The 20,121-nt window shown below is 33.8% G+C and overlaps 1 protein-coding gene across 1 annotated transcript in view; it reads left to right on the top strand.

Moving 5' to 3' along the window:
* Nucleotides 1–508: 508 nt before the first annotated feature.
* The window catches only part of LOC124359413, a 466,804-nt gene continuing 447,191 nt past the window's right edge, over nucleotides 509–20,121 (top strand). Inside the window, exon 1 of the mRNA XM_046812141.1 lies at nucleotides 509–1,281. The gene's annotated coding sequence lies outside the window, so the exon portion shown is untranslated. The remainder of the gene's footprint in view (nucleotides 1,282–20,121) is intronic.

Here is a 20,121-nt window from a genome sequence, read left to right as displayed (position 1 = left end):
GTGTTATTGTGTTTGCTTATATTTATTAGTTTATTAACTGCTTTTTATTGGTTCAATTTATTTAATTTCATTGCCCAATTTAAGACTTAATTAGTAATTGGATTTTTAGTTTTAAAACGTTGCGCGGATAAGTGTTGTTTTAAACTTAATTTCATTCAGAATTTTTAAGGGTCATTAAATTCCAGTAATATTGAGCATAGCACATGTCACAAAAATATTTAGTTAAAATAGTAGTATAAGTGGGGTGATCAAGAGAGAATGTTTCTAAGAAATGTTTGAAGTAACGTAGCTTTCACTTCCCAATAACCTTAGTCGAATGGGATAATTCAATTAAGATAACAGGTTGACTCGCAAAACGCTTAAGAGATAGTAATCAGGTTGATGACTCCTAGCAGAAGAGGCCCACGACCGAACTGACCTAGCGACCACTGCCTGCTGGAATGGAGAGGTGGTGCAGCGGCGCGTCGGTGGTAGTGGCAGTGGTGCGCGAGATACAGGTGGCTCTGCACGCGCCGCACCGCACCGTTACCGCCACAACACAGCTGACCGTGCGCGCCAGCTGGTAAAGTGAGGTTAGGTTAGCAAGTTCGAGAGGTTAGTTAGGACGCTATGGTGACTATAGTGCCTCAAATGTGGATTGTGATGCCAGTTCAGTGTTGTGTGTTTCCGTCGTTCTGGAATTAGCAACAATTGTCTACTTCCGACAAACAGCATTCCTTTTGCGAAACTCGTATTTTATAACATTCTGCATAAGTTTTTATTTATTTATTCACCTATTCATTTGGTTGTTGTCTTTAGTTTGTAATAATTGCTCTTATTTATTGCTTATGTATACTTTTAAGGAGTAGGCCTAATTGCATCTGTATTAAAGTTTTGTTTTACATAAAGATAGGATATTTGCTTTTTATAAATATTTAAGAATGAAATAATTTCCTTTACAACTGTACTGACATCTTTTCAGCTAAACTTTCAATTATTGCACGTTCTTTCCGTTTTAAATCAATCCTCTACACAACCTACACATGTGCGAAGGTTACCACGGGAAGAAAGAGTACATTTAGCACCAGATAACCTTGAAACTTACGCGCCAATAAAATATTTTATCGCGTCTATAAAACCAGCAGGTTTCCTAAATCATTGAAGGCGGTTTACCTAAGCGGTAATCTGGGGTAACGTGTCTGTGTGTGGACAGTGCAAGAGAGAGTGAAGTGATTTCATTGGTCCACACGGAAGAGTTTAAAGGACGCCTGCCGATGGGATATCGCCTTGGACCTGTCTAAGGTTAGTGCCACTCCAATATGCTAGTGAACTTTATCGGTGAAAGTTATTTCTGACATTGTTATCACCTTGGCAGTTGTGTCTGAAACAGCTGTTGTCAATCATTGTTTGTTTAGCTGCAACGTGCTCTGAAAGTGAATCGTTGTCTTATGGGTCTAGAGAATGATACAGTTCGATTGTTAAGACGTGCAAAAGTAAAAGTCTCCGCATATTGTAAAAGATGGATTTCTTTATTAAAAAAGGCAATGCAGTGTTTGAGTACATCAAAAACACAAGTTATTTTTGACCAGTTGTAATTTGGGTTTGTCTGATTACCGTAATGAATTTACTAACAGCAACTTATGTCTATTATAATATAACAAACAAATCAAACCACATTACTTTTAGTTATTGCGTCGCTTAACACGTTTCTTCATTACATTAGATTAATAACAGTTATAGCTTTGTATGTTTTCACAATATCTATTTGTTACCATTTAAATATTTAGCCTGTGTTTTAAGACGCACATTTTTATGGACTTCCTTGGTATTTTCTGTTTACGTAGATTCACTAATTCAAATATCTTTGATTATGTCAATAAAAATCAAGTGCATTTATTTCTTCATGGCGATAAGTCTAGTAAATGGTAATATTAAATAAGTCGTTTTGTTGGTTTTTTTTTAAGTCAACACCATCAAATTGATCGTATTGTTGTTTGTCAGGAGTACCTAAAGGTTAAAATTACATGTTATACATATAGATTAATTACAATATATAAATTGGTCTCAATATGGCCAAGGTTTTTCTGAACTACGTAAATGCTGATGGAAGTATACTAAATAGAGGTCAAACCAAGCGTTGAAGTCACTGCATGATAACTCAATTAATGCAAGGGGGTTAATTAACGCGCCAGAACTTTGTTGGTGGCAAAAGAAATTTCAAATTAACATTACTGATAAAATGCTGATGATGTATAAGCAGATATTTAAAATAAGAATAACTGTTTAGTGAAACGCGAAGAGAGGGAGGGAGTACGAAGGTAGTAACGGAAGGAAAGTGAGTCAGGAATGACATGGAATAGAATTAGCTATTTATAAATCACTATTTATGGAATGGCTGTAAATTATATACGTACGTTAAAGAAATAAAGAGTTATATCCTATACAATTCCAAAATTGATGACGCAACGTCAGTAAATATAACAAGGAAGGAGATTATGAGAACAGTTCCTTCGTACAAAATATTTAAACAAATCTTCAGCATTTGTAATGTATTAAAAGTACCTTTAAGTTGTCTATCTATGACACTTCTAAGAATGGATTAGGCATGATATCCATAAAAGGGGAAAGTGGAGAAAAAATGTGAAAGTGGAGGTTTTAAGTAAGGGCGATGTCTTTGTACCTAAATTGCATTAATTAGTTTTAACCTGTCACAGCCCAGAATAATACAGACCATGACTATGTTTTGTATAAGTATTGCGCGTACATCTGTAATCATATGGCTTCACTGTGGGTTAAACAATATTGATATGCTAGCTAGATTAAGGGGAGGAGAGAATTCCAGAAATGTACGAAGTTATCCCATATTGATCTTACTCGTATTTTAAATTACTTTGTTTATATTAAAATTATCAACAAATCAATGAATGTGACCAAGGGTCATGACCTCCCCTTCAAATCCAATTTGTACCAAACAATGTTCTCGGAGAAACGATTTAGGCGGTGTAGAAGGGCTATTTTAGATGTATATATATATATATATATATATATATATATATATATATAAAATATAAAATAAGATAACTAAAATAAGATTTCATTCATTTATTTTCTATCTTCCAAACATATATCATTAAGTGTGTACATGTACAGAGGAACATACTGTTTTAACGTTGCCAGGTTAAATACAATAATTTAATTATATTTCAACATTTAATAATTTACTGCCCATATTCTGCTTAATAGGATGGTTATTGATGTATTCAGCTTCAAAGAGTGGTTATTCAAATTGTATGTATTTTTGTAACATAAAAAATAAATTATAAACTTTAAACTTGAATTTAAAAGTAAAATTTGAAACTTTGTTACGTTTAATAAATTTAATTAATATCAACGATACTTTCCTGTAAGCTGAAAATAAAGAAAGAAAAATCATTACCTACAGAAACCCAGAAAGACAATATTAAAAAAAAATCGTTGTTATTATATTTCGTCTCACTTCTTGATACCTCCCAAACCGTAATAAATGTATACCTTTGTGCGAGACAATGGACAGTACTTTGCACCTTGTGTAATTGAGTTGTCTTAAAACATTAAAAGCCAATGAAAAAATTATTGACATACAATTAGGCGTATTCAGTTATACAATTGTTACTGGATGTAAGAAGATGGAAATGAGATTGACACAACTTCGGGATTATGATAATTTAAAAATGTATCTTTCATTATATGTCTGAGAGATTGTGAAGTTAAACGCGAAGTACATAAGTTAAACACAGATCTATCACTACCATCCTAATAATTAAAAATGCCTCATAAGTACCTTATCTATCTACATGCTCTTGACATTTTTTTACCGGTAGGGTTTCATCATACTAAATTTTATAAAGCAAGGATGTGGTATGTAGTTAGATTTTGTTGAAGAAACAAACGCATTTTAAATAATTATAATGTAATTTTGCATTTTGTAATTACCTTCGTGCTAAATATGTATGTTTGTTTAGTGTCAATTGTACAGATAATGGGTTAGAAAAATATGATATTAAATCCATAAAACTTACGTAACCGGTGTAGTAACTAACACCTGACTTTTCCTGTTTAGAGGTTTGCAACAATGTTGAAACACTGTCAACACAGTTAAATTCTTGAATTCTCTAGTGTGACAGCGTATAACATCCTGGCCTGTTCTGTGAAAGCTTATAACATCCTGGCCTGTAGTGTGACAGCGTATAACATCCTGGCCGATAGCATGACAGCGTATAACATCCTGGTCCATAGCCTGACAGCGTATAACGTCCTGGGTCGTAGTTTGATAACGTGTAAGATCCTGGCCCGCATTGTGACAGCTTATAAGATCCTGGCCCGTAGTGTGACAGCGTATAACATCCTGGCCCGTATTGTGACAGCTTATAAGATCCTGGCCCTTAGTGTGACAGCGTATAACGTCATGGCCCGTAGTGTGACAGCGTATAACATCCTGGCCCGTATTGTGACAGCTTATAAGATCCTGGCCCTTAGTGTGACAGCGTATAACGTCATGGCCCGTAGTGTGACAGCATATAACATCCTGGCCCTTAGTGTGAATTCCAATGAACCGATGTTTACCATTTCCAATAATAAAGAAGTTTTAGCTCTCTACATTTCTGTGAACTCGTCAAAGTGATCATGCATACAGCTATGTGAAGCTGGCAGCACCCATTAACCAAAATACACCCAAAACTAGTGGAACCGTTTGTTTAGCGTTTGTTTAGGTTTGTTTAGCTATTTTCAGCGTTTGTTTGGCATTAATGTGCGAAATATGCAAAAAACAAAGTGGGTGCCGCTAGCTTCACACCAGCGGCACCCATTAACGAAAATACGCCAAAAACTAATGGAATCGTTTGTTTGACGTTTGTTTAGGTTTGTTTAGCTATTTTCAGCGTTTGTTTGGCATTAGTGTGCGAAATATGCAAAAAACAGTGGGTGCCGCTAGCTTCACACCAGCGGCACCCATTAACGAAAATACGCCAAAAACTAATGGAATCGTTTGTTTGACGTTTGTTTAGTTTTGTTTAGCTAAGAAACAATAGAAAAAAAGAAACTGGTAGTGAACAAAAAATAGAAGAAGAAACAAAAGAAATGTTGCAAACCAACGATTTAAATTATTTTGAAAATTGGCGAAACAAAAGTATTGAAAATACTAAGAAAATTAAAAAGTCCAAATATACTCAATCAAATGAAGAATTTGAAACAGCTTTGAGCGGGCAAAACTTGACAGTACCAAAGCAGCAACTTATTAGAAACGGAAGTTTAAAACCTTTTCTTTACATAAACCAGAAGAAAGTTAGGGTAAAAAATACTTGTTCATTTGACTCTATCGTTAGCTGTGTGGCAAATACATACATACAGGTAGACTCATACCGACAGTTTGTGAATTCTTCAGAAAATTTATTGATGAAAACAGCAAAATTTTTAGCTGAAACTGGTGCAAGTAAAGAAACCTACAGATTACGAGCAAAGGCGTTAATCTCAATATTCGAGCCAGAAAACATACTGCCTAAAATAAACAGATGCAATCAAAGAAAGATTATTTATTCATGTGAATATGACAGTTGGTCAAATTTAGCAACTATTTTGAAAAAGCTACTACCTGACTTACCAAGTGCAGAGATAGTATCAAAATGTCAAAGTCCATCTTGCGAAGGAAATTCTACTCAGGCGTATGTGTGTGTGGATGTTAACTGTCATGTAATCATTAATGAAGGGATGAAAAGTATACACAAGGCCATATGGAAACCCAAAACAGATAGCGCTGTAGTTAGTGAACAAATTGGAGAGGTTGCTAAAGAAATCTCAGGCCCATGTAAATTTCTTTGTGGACATCAAGTAACGAACACGTTTCTAGGGAAGCAACACGTTTTCATAGATACTGACTTCTTGGGCCAGAATATTCCTACACTTGAAGAAGGGTATGACAATCAGCGGCATGCTTTGAGAGATATGCCATTACAACTAAAGTTTGCTGGGAAGCTGTAATATTCATTAAAATTTTGTGTTGGATGCAAAAACTCATGGTACTTTATGATCGTTGTCGTTGTATGATATGATTCATTATTTTGTTATTTTTTGCATTTTTTATAGGGGAATTCGTACTGTACATAGTAATACATATTATGAAATATTCATTAAAATTATATTAGAAAAAAACACATGATAATTTATTACAGAACACTATGATATGATTCATTATTTTGTTACTTTTCATTGTTGTATTATATATATATATATATATATATATATATATATATATTTCAAATCTTACAGTGTATAGTAATGTTAATAATATTCAATAAAATTATGTTGCATTAAAAAAACGTTAAATTAATTATTCCTTATATCTAAGGTAATGGCGTTAAAGTTATTGTTGTCAACCAACACTATACACAAACGAAATGCGATGCTAAACAAAAGGTGACGATTAGTTTTTTTACAGATATTTAGAATAGGTACCGCAAGTAATGTTGTAGACCACGTAACTGTAACTGGTGCGAAGCTACGCGGCAACTACACAATTTCGGAAATTATTGTCCAACAAAAGCTAAAAATATCTAAACAAGCCTGAACAAACTCTAAACAAACGATAACACTAGTTTTTGGCCTAATGGCCGTATTTCGTTAATGGATGCCACTAGCGATCAAGTGTATTTCCCAGAGCCTATTATCCAGAGCCTACTTTGTATTTTGCTTATCTCGCGCCATATAGGGGCGGCACGGTCTGACACGGCGACGGCAGCCAAGGAACGTATCCATTAGTTTTTTGAATATTTCACACATTAATGCCAAACAAACGCTGCAAATAGCTAAACAAACCTAAACGTCAAACAAACGATTCCATTAGTTTTTGGCGTATTTTCGTTAATGGGTGCCGCTGGAGTGAAGCTAGCGGCACCCACTGTTTTTTGCATATTTCGCACACTAATGCCAAACAAACGCTGAAAATAGCTAAACAAACCTAAACAAACGTCAAATAAACGATTCCATTAGTTTTTGGCGTATTTTCGTTAATGGGTGCCGCTGGAGTGAAGCTAGCGGCACCCACTGTTTTTTGCATATTTCGCACACTAATGCCAAACAAACGCTGAAAATAGCTAAACAAACCTAAACAAACTCTAAACAAACGATTCCACTAGTTTTGGGTGTATTTTGGTTAATGGGTGCCGCCAGCTTCACACAGCTCATGCATACAGACGTACACAACACGAATATCGTCACGAACTGGCGGGAGATGATTCGCTAAACTTAGGCTCAGGCAATAATTGATCTTGTAAATAACTTGCAATTTGAAAGAACCAAACAAAAAAATGAGCTGTAATTTGTAAAGTTTTAAAAAACAAATAAAGACTTCGTAAGGGTAAAATATGTGATACATGAATGAGGACGTTAAATATAGTTAGTTGAGGACTAGAAAACACTCAGTCATCATTGATTTTGTAGTATTTGTGTTATAAAATATTAAACATATTAACCTCAGTATGTTCGCTAACGTTCTGGCAGTTTTGGTTTCTAGAAAAAACTGAAACGAACTTGAGGATAAATCGGTCCAATTTTCTACCTCCAGAGAATGATTTGATGATAATGGACTTTTATTTGACATTGAAAAACAAGTGTTGTGCATTTTACACTAAACAGAGGCAATTGACATGACCAGAAATTTTTAATTTATAGCCTTCTCCCTCCATAAAGTTCTGCGGTGTTTGGCTTGAACGATCCCTAACTTGTTAACTTCATGTATCGAACCTCTTGCGTAGAACAAATTCAGCTCTTTTTGCCCTAAGAATTATAAAGCCAAGCTGTAGCAGAAAGGTTCTTCTTGATGTATACTACTATATATGGCTACTACGAGGGCCTTTTTTGTTAAGGGGTCGCAATATGGGGATCCTCTAATGTACTGGAAAAAATTACTCAGGTTCCAGAAAAAGAAATTTTTGGTTCAAGCTCACGTCATCCTTGCAAGATCAACTTACTATGTTTTCGCTTTATATCCAGGATGTTGTAATATTGACATTAAAAAATGTGTTAACATTGAATAGAACTGGTGATTTTTACGGCTTCAATATTAGAAAGAGACCAATTCCGAGTTTATCCATACACCGAAAAGAACCTTTGTAAGAAGTCCATTTTATGCTGGGTTACAGTTTTTCAATGGGTTGTCAGCGGAATAAGAGTAACTAACTCATTGTCACCTTTTAAACGGGCTCTTACATCTTGGCTTTGCATCCAGGCCTTTTATTCTATATCGGAGTTTTTAAATAGTTGATATTTTCTTCATTTAATTTTGTCTGTATGGATTCAATGTTGTTTTATTCCATTATAGTAATTGTATTTAGCTTAACTTATTTGGATGTTAAATTTAATTTAAATTATTTTCCTTTCTTTTAACTAGTTGTAAAACAGTTTTCAGTTAACTAGTATGTATATTTACATTGACGAACCACACAACATTTGTAACAAGTCATTGATGATAAATGAAAATGTGAAAAGAAATAGAAAAAAAGAACAGTTTACATAATTGTTACCAGCCATTATCGATAATTGTCATTCTAGTAAATAATTTATGTTTACTAAAACAATGAACACTTATTTTTAGAAGCAACTCAATATTGATATTTACTTCATAAATTTGGATGATTTGTTCCTCGTGTTAAGATTCTTGTCACTAGACTTGTTTACTAACGGTCGTGCCTTCTAGAAGAATGTAGGTGTGTATATGTAGATAACTGTGACTACGTGTTTGTCGCCATTACTGCAACAGCGGGTTTTAATCATCCATTTTATGATAATTATATACAAGACCGTACTGAGTGACATATACTTAGACACGTTTTACTGGTTACTGATGACTACTGTATGCATAAATATACCACATCGGTCTTAGCTCTTTGTTTACTGATGACTGACGCCTGTAATTATATACAAGACCGTACTGAGTGACATATACTTAGACACGTTTTACTGGTTACTGATGACTACTGTATGCATAAATATACCACATCGGTCTTAGCTCTTTGTATACTGATGACTAACGCCTGTCGGAGAAGATAATTATATACAAGACTGTACTGAGTGACATGTACTTAGACACCTTTTTACTGGTTTACTGATGACTACTGTATGCATAAATATACCACATCGGTCTTAGCTCTTTGTTTACTGATGACTGACGCCTGTCGGAGAAGATAATTATATACAAGACCGTACTGAGTGACATGTACTTAGACACCTTTTTACTGGTTACTGATGACTACTGTATGCATAAATATACCACATCGGTCTTAGCTCTTTGTTTACTGATGACTGACGCCTGTCGGAGAAGATAATTATATACAAGACCGTACTGAGTGACATGTACTTAGACACCTTTTTACTGGTTACTGATGACTACTGTATGCATAAATATACCACATCGGTCTTAGCTGTTTGTTTACTGATGACTGACGCCTGTCGGAGAAGATAATTATATACAAGACCGTACTGAGTGACATGTACTTAGACACCTTTTTACTGGTTACTGATGACTACTGTATGCATAAATATACCACATCGGTCTTAGCTCTTTGTTTACTGATGACTAACGCCTGTCGGAGAAGATAATTACGGTAATCAGCTAATAGGCTGTATATTGTCAACACCAGAAGAAAAACACGCTTTCATTTGAATACAAGTAACAGATATTTTTAGAACCTGAGCGTAGAAAAACCCCAATCGCACTGTAAGTAATAATAATATTCATAGCACGCATTGTAACGTTATCGTTAATGTTGCGTTGCAAACATATAAAATTAAGAAATGTGATGATTCGCTACAATTGATGAAAGGTGAAAAGGAATATTGTAATACGTGATTTTGCAATTTTTATTCTCATAGATTGTTGCTAATTAATTTTCTATTGAAAGCAAATTTGGCATTTATTGTATTTTGGCTGTTTTCAATTTTTAAATAAAACATGTTACGCTTGCAAGATTATAATATTACATACTATATTACTGTATGTCCATGTCGCAAAAGTCTATATAAAATGTAATATCTTTACACCACTATTATCAAAAACGATTCTCATGGTTAACTGTTCTATTATCATATATTCCAAACAAATCATAATTAATTGATGCTACAAAACAAGAGATTTCAGTTACATTGCAGCATTTATACCTTACATGAAATATTAGTATAATTTTCCAGAATTTCAACTTCTGTATCCTCAAAAGATAAATAAAGATACCAAATGGACGTAATTGTCGACTTGCCAATAGAAGGATGGGCGTTGAATAATTCATGAACAGAAAATGACAGTCTTCCTAAACGATTTATGAATACAAAAGCTACCGTATTCCTGCTTACCATTCAGTGCCTTACGCGTAATCTGTTTACTATGGATTCAATTTGGGTTTTTTTGTTACTCAATGGGGAAGAGGAAACTTATAATGCTGTTTTCCTCCAGTTAATGTTTAGTATACACGGTGCATTTAACTTCCCCGCGTACTTTACTGTGGTGGAGTATAATTCATTATGTGACAAATGGTTGATTATTTCCATACTGTATAATTAATACAATACATTTAATACCTACTGTTGATGATAAAAGGGCTTCCCATCTTGATCGAACATCCAGAGATAAGCATACATCAATCTCGACACACAAAATCACTTAGCATATAACAAAACTGTTCACAAACGATCGTACAACGCTTGCAAGACGCCTTTTATGAGATAATTCGTTGTGTTGTTTGATGATCATTAAATTTTCAAATAAATACAAGGAAGTGCATTTGATCATTTTGAAATAGGTTTTTTTAACTTTTAAAGAATAGTGTAAACTATTTCTACTCATATATGTGCGCCATCCATAGCAATCACTATTGGAAACGATATTCGACTTCTTTCTATCTATTCTGCACCTGATTAAATCGATTGTTATTATTACCGCAGTACTTCTACGATTTAGATAATCGACGCCATGTGAACTCTTACACGGTCTATTGATAATGCATCGGTGTACTGTCAAGTGATCAAGATGGCAGTGGAACTGAACCATCCCGTACCGAATAGTATGATATGAAATACGGGATCTAGACATACACGTACATTTATTTATACGGTAGTAATTCATTTCCCAATCCTGATGGAAGATGGAGTTTGTAGACCTTGTAACTGTGGCATGTAAATACACATAGATATATACATTTTCGGTTGTTGGTCTTTCCGGGATGAAAAAGATCGTTATTGAATGCAAGCTATACTCATTCCGTTTAACTGTTTGTGTCTCCTTTAATCTCTTGGTACATATGAGTGGTGTACGGGTAGTAGATTCTGGACATTTGCCAAGACATGTGAAGTCTTCCGCTCCCCAGATCGTACAATTAAGTGTATTAAATTGTCTTAAAACAAGGTTAGTAGCTTTATTAATTCTACCATGTATTTAGTTTGGATGGTTAAATATATTTTTACGACAAACCAAATATTGCTATAATTATGTAATTACTACAAACCGATATAATGTGTGAATTTCCTTCTCTTTTTAGTATTTCACTTGTCGTTATGTCTTAGTTCACGCATTAAGTTGCAAAAATACGAGGTTTTGGATTTAATAAGTTTGCATTGAACTTTGTACGTGCTGAACTAATTCAGTAGTGAAAAAATGTAAAATTAGGACGATTGTTTTATATTTAACACATGACAACAAAGTAAACAAACAAAAGCCATTCGTATATAAACGTTGAACGATGTTTTCGATTAATCAGCTTGATTATCATGAAGAGGTATGAAAACAAGCGAAATAGTTAAACGTAAAAAGAACACAAACAAATAAGAAACCCAAAAGGGCTTGTGTCATCAAAAGGAAAAAATAACACCTACCTCATTACTATTTTTATTTCTTTACTTTCAAAATACTGTATCTTAATAATATATAACACTAAAACGTATAAATTACTTAATTATTACTGAAAGTTATCACTAAGTTAAGGTGTTACTGAAAAGTGATAACGTGACGTTACAACACTCCATGAGCTTGTGTCACTGGAGCTATAAACTTAAAATGGACTATTAATCGATTCCATTGGAGCATTAGACATGTCACTAGTGAGGCAGTCACCGTTGTCCGCCCTTGGATAGTCAGCGGCCTCCATCCTCTAGGTTACCGGAGAGAGCTGCAGACTACAGTCACACCGTCCGTCGTGGCTGCTAGGACAGTATAAACCGGCCTCTACTTGTGTCAATCATTTATAGGTCACATAACTCTAGGAGCTTCTATTTTGATGCCGTTATATAAGTTGCTCATTGGATGTTTCTCATAGACCCCTCATGATGTTTTATATGTGTACTTCCTTTGTATTGAACAGTAACTATTTATCTATTGACAGGTGTGATCATCGTTGAATATGCTAGGTCAGAAATATACAATTGAATAATCTTACATATAATCTTTGATGTAAAATAAGATATCATTTTTACAAAAAAAAAGACTATCGGAATCCAACGATAGAGCATGAAAGGATTTAGTCACTTTTTAATTGAGTGATTATAATATGGAGTAAAATAACCAACATTTTATTGAGTAGCTTAAGAGTTGGCTGTACTGATGGCCAGCTTGAGTTTAGTTCCATAACGATAGTGTTAAACCTCAAACCCTTTTACGTCCCTAGTTTTGGTCTGAAAATCGCGAGGAATGCCTAATATGTTATGTTAGTTAATGCCCTTTAGTTTTTTCGATATTTTTTCTATAGCCGGGTATTGAAACGAGTTTGATCTTTACCCCATAAGAACAATATTACTTGTCAAATAACGTTTGTGCCGTTATTATAATCGTAGATTTATGAAAGACGTATCATTTTAAAGATAATTATTAACATACATCAAAACGTTGGTTTTTCTTATAATATGTATAGGCTATGTTTTGAATGTTTAATCGATGAAGTGCAAAAATGTTTGAGATTTTTCCTGAATAACCGAGTCGAAAAATATAAATCCGTCATAAGTACATCTATCAAATTAGACATGGCTCTTAATTATTCTATGACTAAGAATAAGGAACTGGAAGTTATACGAGACCAAAATGAAGATGGCCAAGACGACGGTTACTTTTAAACACAAGGCCACCGCTTTTGATTAAAAGACTTTAACGCCTGGTTATACAGAAGTGGCGTCGCTGAGCTAAGAAATAAACAAGGAATAGAAAGGAGCTTAAATCCACTATCTAGACATAACATTTTAGAGCCACCATAAGTAAATACCGTAAGCAACCTCGGGCTCATGTAGTAAAATTGGTACCATATCTTCTGAAAACTTGATATAATCTAGTATCTTGTGTCTGGAGTTTAGTGTTTTTTCTACACTCTTACCCTCTTACTTTTTGTATTGAATGTCTCCACAGATGTCGAGGAAGCATTAGATTACTCGTAGTCACTAATATTGCTCGGTAAACAGCTCTACTGTCATGTGTGATAAGTCAGTTTTTGCTTCCAGACGATTCTTGGTTGTGGTATACACGAATAGGCGTGGCGGCAGGTCGTAGGGCAGGACACTATTTGTGTTTGTGAAAGCGCGGTTCCGACCCTAGCCCTAGGCAAGACCTATGTTCATAACAGAATAGCAGTTCATGTACAACTGCTACTCACCATTAGTCACCTCTTAATGTCGCACAGTAGAAATGGTGCTTCGGTTGCTTAGTAGATACCGAAATAGCTAATTAAAGTTATTATAATAATGGGGTTAAGAAACCAACTTTGAACCTCAGATTCTCCACTGATCGGTTGGTACAATTGGAAAAATTTTAGGGACATTATGTGGCCAATTATATGGATCGGTTGGTAGAATTGGAAAACATTTAGGGACACTATGTGGCCAAGTATATGGAGTACTTCAATTTAAAAATCCTTTTTATTTAAACTTGTAATACTTTGGAGTCTGAGGCGAGTATGAGGTGAGCGATGCGACGCAACGAATCAAGTAGCTTTACACATTGTTACTTGTCCTTTTGAAAGAGTCATTAATAAGCAAGTTACAGTATAGTTATACTTCGAGCCACTAAAATTAATTTAATTAATTAATATCAAAATACCAGCAACACAAATGCAAATTTTGACTTTTACTATATAGCAAACTTCTTTAATACTAATCGCGTTATTTGGAATCAAACAAAACGTTAAAACATATAAAATATTCAAGCAACTAATTTACATCTCCAAAAGCTTTGATTATTGATCCAACATACTCGTATAATTATAATTTGGATAATTTCATAAAAACTACTCTTTTTCGATGGATACCTGTATATGTTTCGATATTACATGGGGTGATAAGCAAATCCACAATCAAGTAGATAAATTTTGTTGAAATATTTTTTTAGTTATTTTTTCGTCTTTGTTTGTGTACACATTTTATGCACACGGTGCTGAACAAGAGTCTAGAAATTCTAGAAATTCTGGTATAAACATTCTCAACTATGAAATAAAAGCCAATATTGTAAAGTAAGGATATTCTTGTAGTAATTATTGTAATTAACACGAAAATACTTAGAAATTATTCACAAATTATAAAATATAAGATTTTTGGATAATAAAGATCAATAAGTGCAAGGCCGGTGAAATCGAAGCATACAAGAAACTCTGAGGGCATGTAATCGAAAGGGGATCTCCATACAGATATATTCTAGTGGATCCAAAGACCAAATATAATTTTTCGGAGCCAGATGGGGTCTTCCATGTGTCAGTTGTTTTTACAGATAAAGTAGTCATTGGAGCTGATGATCCTAGAAACAAAAAAACTCTGTGATTAGATGATTCCAAAAGTCGGAAACTACCATATGTCAAGAGTTCCAACGAAAAGGGAAGCTCTCTGTGGTACTATGGGATCTATTATGGCACTATTACTCTAAAGCTGTATAATAAGATCCTATGTAATGGTGAGTGCAATAGATTGGAGGCATCTGGGGTCAGAAGATATTTCATATTTTCAAAAATAAAGTAATTCTATTTCTTAACAAGTGTGGCTAGGAGTGGTGGCTGTGTAATCTGAAAACTCCTAGATATTAGGATTTCTACCTACCAGATAGGTCGAAAAGTTAGGATAGAGGTCATAAGTTCCCTTTAGAATTATAGACCATATACTATAGACCAATGGCTTTAGATTTCAGGATCTTCCATAGGATAGGTGTCTTCTAGATATCAGTGGCCAGTTGACGCTAGAAACTAACAATCCTGAGATTCTTTTGAAAAGTGTTCCTAGAAGATGATGTTATTGAAACATTTAGTTGACATAGCACATTATAGTCTATAATCGAATACCTAATTATGACCGTAGATTTTCGAAAGAACCGATTTCACTATTGGTAGAATTCAGGAATTCAGGTGGTTCTACAGACCGAAGATTTCCCGAGACTATGGTCTACTTGAAATGTGATCTCAAAGCATTGTTGGAAAATTTATTTGGACGTGTTTTGGACTGAATTCTTCCTGTGGAATCCTCTACGTGAATTAGTATTAGATAGTTTAAATGTTGAGAAACATAAAATCTAAAACAGAAGAAAATATATAATCCGCTGGTGCTATACAAAGCTTAAATACTGAATTTTTATGCAAAGCCACCCGCTGCGCTGACGCTTCAACTTAATTGCAGTATACACTAGAAAATAGTTGATTAAATCACTTACTTTCTTATATAAATTTAATTTTTATGGAAACTAGTGTGTCTGATAATTATTCTTTACTATACTTGAGTTAAAGACCGTATGATAATGCTTGCACAACTCACATTATTCTGATTTTACTGGACATTCTTACGGCAGCAGGATTGTGCGTGCCAGCAATGCAGAGCGAGCGGTATTGCACTGCCATTAATGGTCCTGTAGATCAACATTGAATGGCACAACATTCTTACATTTCCAGGGATTCTTGCGTCCAGTTCTGTGGGAAATACAATCCTGGACCGAGTACAATTGGCCTGACAGATGTCTTATAAACATTCTCGCTGCCGTCGTCTTCTCGAGACAGTGTTAGATCCGACTTAGTTAGTGGAACAATCTTCCATTATCTTGTTGATATTTTAGTATTCAAAAGAAAATACCTCTTGAATAAGCATTACCGAAGAATTAAAAAGATGTCGCATACAGTTGCTTGTTAATTGCTATAGTTAAGGTCTTCTTAAACCTGTGTCGTTGTCCACGCGGATGTTCGTATGTGCGGTAACTCTTTAATGGAAGGTTCCAGACACTTTAAACTTGGTGTATGTGTTCTTCTTGGCTCAAGAAGGAACGCTCAAATGTAATTACATCCGTCTACATGTTCGTCTGTGCTGTAACTCGTGAAAGAAAGGTCTTTAGACTTGGAACTTAGTGTATATTTTTCTCTTGGAACTACATTGATTTTGGGATAAATAGTCATAATAAATCTGTTCATTAACTCTTTCGTTTCGTTCTGTCCGGCCCTTTGTTTCTACTTTGTATATCTTTATTACAATGTAATTTGTATTATCTTATCAATTTTGTGGTGGGGAAAAATTATAATTTGTGAATGATCTCGTTTTAGAATTTTTTATATTTGTACAATACTTAATTCAAGTACATAAAGAGAAGTATTTACAAAGTACAATATTGTACTCAGTATTGCTAAACACGAGGGAATGCATTTATGCCATTAATTTGTAAAACCAAATAATCATTATACAAATTTACTTTTTATGATAGAATAAAATCAAATTAGATTAGTTAAAAAAATAATATAAAGATAATTTGATGCAGATAATCTTATCATTCTTTTGCGATAAAATAAAAATGTGAACGAGAAAAAAAGTTTCTACTGTAATCAATATCAGTTAGTATGAGATAACAAACTGAATTTACATCTTATGAAAAATGTTTAGTTTTTAGATTCAGTCTTTTACCGAGACACTAACGTCTGAAGCTAGTCCTCACCAATAGCTAGAGGACCGATCGTTAAAGAGAAGTGACCAAATACGATGGGACTAACGAGTAGATCAGTGTTGAAATTACGAGCGTGTTTTCCTCTAACTCTTCCACTCTCTCCCCTCAAGGACTGACCAACTATCACAGTAATTTCTAGAAAATTACACATTTAATAGGAAAACAGTATTGTGCTATTGAAAAACACACAGAGCAAACTAGCGCTGTCACAGCGCATTGAGAAGAACCTTTCGTTAACTAAATTGACTCTGATGAAGCGCAACTTAAATACATGAATGTAAATAAGGCGTAAATACACATAAAATGAAGTGTAGATGTTATTATGTACATTTTTAATAATTTTACTCGAAAATAGTAAGAATTTTTAAATAACTCCAAATATAGACATTTTTAACGCTGGCTTGGTTTTTTAACACTAGTATTTGAATTTTGTTTTAATAACATTAAACATTACTGACTAAATTAATAAAGGTACAATTAAAGTATTCAAATCGAATAATTTGTAGATGTTGTAAGTGGGTGTCCGTCATATCTATTGGTTTTATCTTGAGTCAGTAGCGTCCTAATATATGTTTAATACAAATTTTTCGCACGTCGTTAAACAGATTGAGGACTCTTTTTATAATTCAGATAATTTCATGATAAAATCTCAAAATCTGCACTTGGGAAAGACTGGCGTTCAGAGTACAGATTTAATTAGACAGAGTGTACAAGTGCAGAGTTAATGTGAAACGTTAAAACTTTGATTAGGCGTGTATCAGTTATTTTAATATAGCATTAAGTAATAAATACACTAAAGAAACTAAATTGCATTTGGAATAAAGATTGTTTGAAAATTGACGTAGTTGATATATAGCCGTATAAAGTAAAATTTTACCATTAGCAGTTTAAATCCAAAAACGGACGTTCTTACTCTCAGAGATTTAGATATACAGTACTGTAGTAAAAGATTAACTTGATATAGAAAGATAGATTAAGCAACGATTGATACAAATTACAATCGATATATCATAAGTTGAGTTTCAACAAAACCTAGGCAATAAATCGCGTAAAGAGATTTAATAAAAAAGATTTAGCGAAGTAAAAGGGATTTTAATACTTAAAAATAATTAGTGTGCGAGTGAAAATATATTAAAGATGATTTAAATTCCTCTACATTAAAAACTATAAATTTATTGCAATTAAACGACTACCAATTATTATTTACACTCAGTTCAATTTATTACTATAACCTATTTTGGTTGTATGGATTTAATTTATATATTTAATAAAATATTCATAATGAAATTTTTTCCCACACCTTAGAAGTTTTACTTAATTGGGCTCCATACATGGGTAGGGATAAAATCGATATAGTTAGTTATTGAGAAGCTGGATGCATAAAATTAGCCTAAAACTCCGTGAACAGTCTAAGGCGGAAGATATGCTATCATTTCGGGAGTTCATTGTATGAATAATTTTAGGCACATCTCCTGTAGGCTTCTATAAAAGTTAATCAGAATTACGTATAATAATTTACCACTTAAATTGGTTAACGAAAGTAAAATCATATGTATTATTCGTTAAAATATTGTATGGAAATTATTTCCGAGTCTGTGAACCAGTTTTGGCGTAAAATACACTGGTAATTGGTGACTCGTTCTTGCCTCACGTTGCACTGATTTCCTGATGAACGTTAATAAATCTTTATATAGAACAGTACAGTTAGAGTGACTCAACTTTGCTGGTAGTGAGGACAGACGCCCTGTGTGGAATGTTCCCAGAATGAAACAGGTCTTAAATCAGGCCCTACTTTATTAAACAGTACATAATAAAAATGTTCAAAAACGCAATTAGCTTTAAAAATTGCAGTATTGATGTTTTTGAAGAAAGAAATCCAGCTCTATAGTATTATCAAGTGGGGAAATATACATATAACACATGTCAAGGCAAAATATACAAACGTATAAATCTGCCATAATTTAAACATGTAGCATGGAAGGAAGCTGTAGTTAAGCTGTAAACATTGTAAGCCAGATAAAATTAAGATGTCTATCCTTATTGATCAATTTTCATACATATTATCTAAGTCATGGGGTTTTTATAAAGATAAAATATCACTATTATATCTTTTTAAGCAATTTACTATGCTTTTGGATTAAAGACCTTACAACTGAATAAAAAACCATCCCGTATCTTTCACGTTTACGGCTTATTTCTGATCTCTACACGAAGTAATTGTGTAATAAACCAAGTCGAAAGTAGTAACAGTTTCAATATTTACATGATTATTTTCTGTGATCATTTACAATCTTTGATCTCTACATGAAGTAATTGTGCAATTAACCAAGAGGAAAGTCGAAACAATTTTGATATCCCGATGATATTTCCCTGTGATATGTAATTTTACAACGTTTTCCTCTTTACGAAATAATTGTGTAATTAACCGAGAGGAAAACCGAAAAAATTTTGATATCTCCATGATATTTCCTTGTGATATGTCATTTTACAACGTTTTATCTCTTCACGAAGTAATTATGTAATTAACCGAGAGGAAAGTCGAAGCAACTTCAATATATTAATGATATATCTATATGATATGTCCTTTTATAAATTTTTACCTCTACACTAAATAATTGTATAATTAACCGGTAGGAAAGTCGAAACAGTGTCATAATATTTATTACACTCCTGTGTGTTATGTCCATTTTACACATCCGACAGTTCTTATTTAGTGACTCAAAATATCATTTAGACCAATGCCATTTATATTGCGTCATAACCTCTATAAGAGGATGACTCACTGGATTAATTAGTGTGTGGTTTGGCGGTATTCAGCACAAGCACAATGAGCGCCCACGCAGTACTTGGGAGAAACTCTACTTCGATTACTCACTTTCTAGAGTCACCTATAAGAGACAACTGGAGTATATAAATAAAATAATTAGTGTGGTGTGGTTTGGCGGTATTCAGCACAAGCACAATGAGCGCCCACGCAGTACTTGGGAGAAACTCTACTCCGATTATTCACTTTCTAGAGTCACCTATAGGAGACAACTGGAGTATATAAATAAAATAATTAGTGTGGTGTGGTTTGGCGGTATTCAGCTCAAGCACAATGAGCGCCCACGCAGTACTTGGGAGAAACTCTACTCCGATTATTCACTTTCTAGAGTCACCTATAGGAGACAACTGGAGTATATAAATAAAAT

The sequence above is a fragment of the Homalodisca vitripennis genome, chromosome 4, assembly GCF_021130785.1.
Source record: "Homalodisca vitripennis isolate AUS2020 chromosome 4, UT_GWSS_2.1, whole genome shotgun sequence".
NCBI classification, from domain to species: domain Eukaryota; kingdom Metazoa; phylum Arthropoda; class Insecta; order Hemiptera; family Cicadellidae; genus Homalodisca; species Homalodisca vitripennis.
The sequence above is the reverse complement of the archived record's forward strand: the minus strand, read 5'-3'. Positions and strand labels throughout refer to the sequence as shown.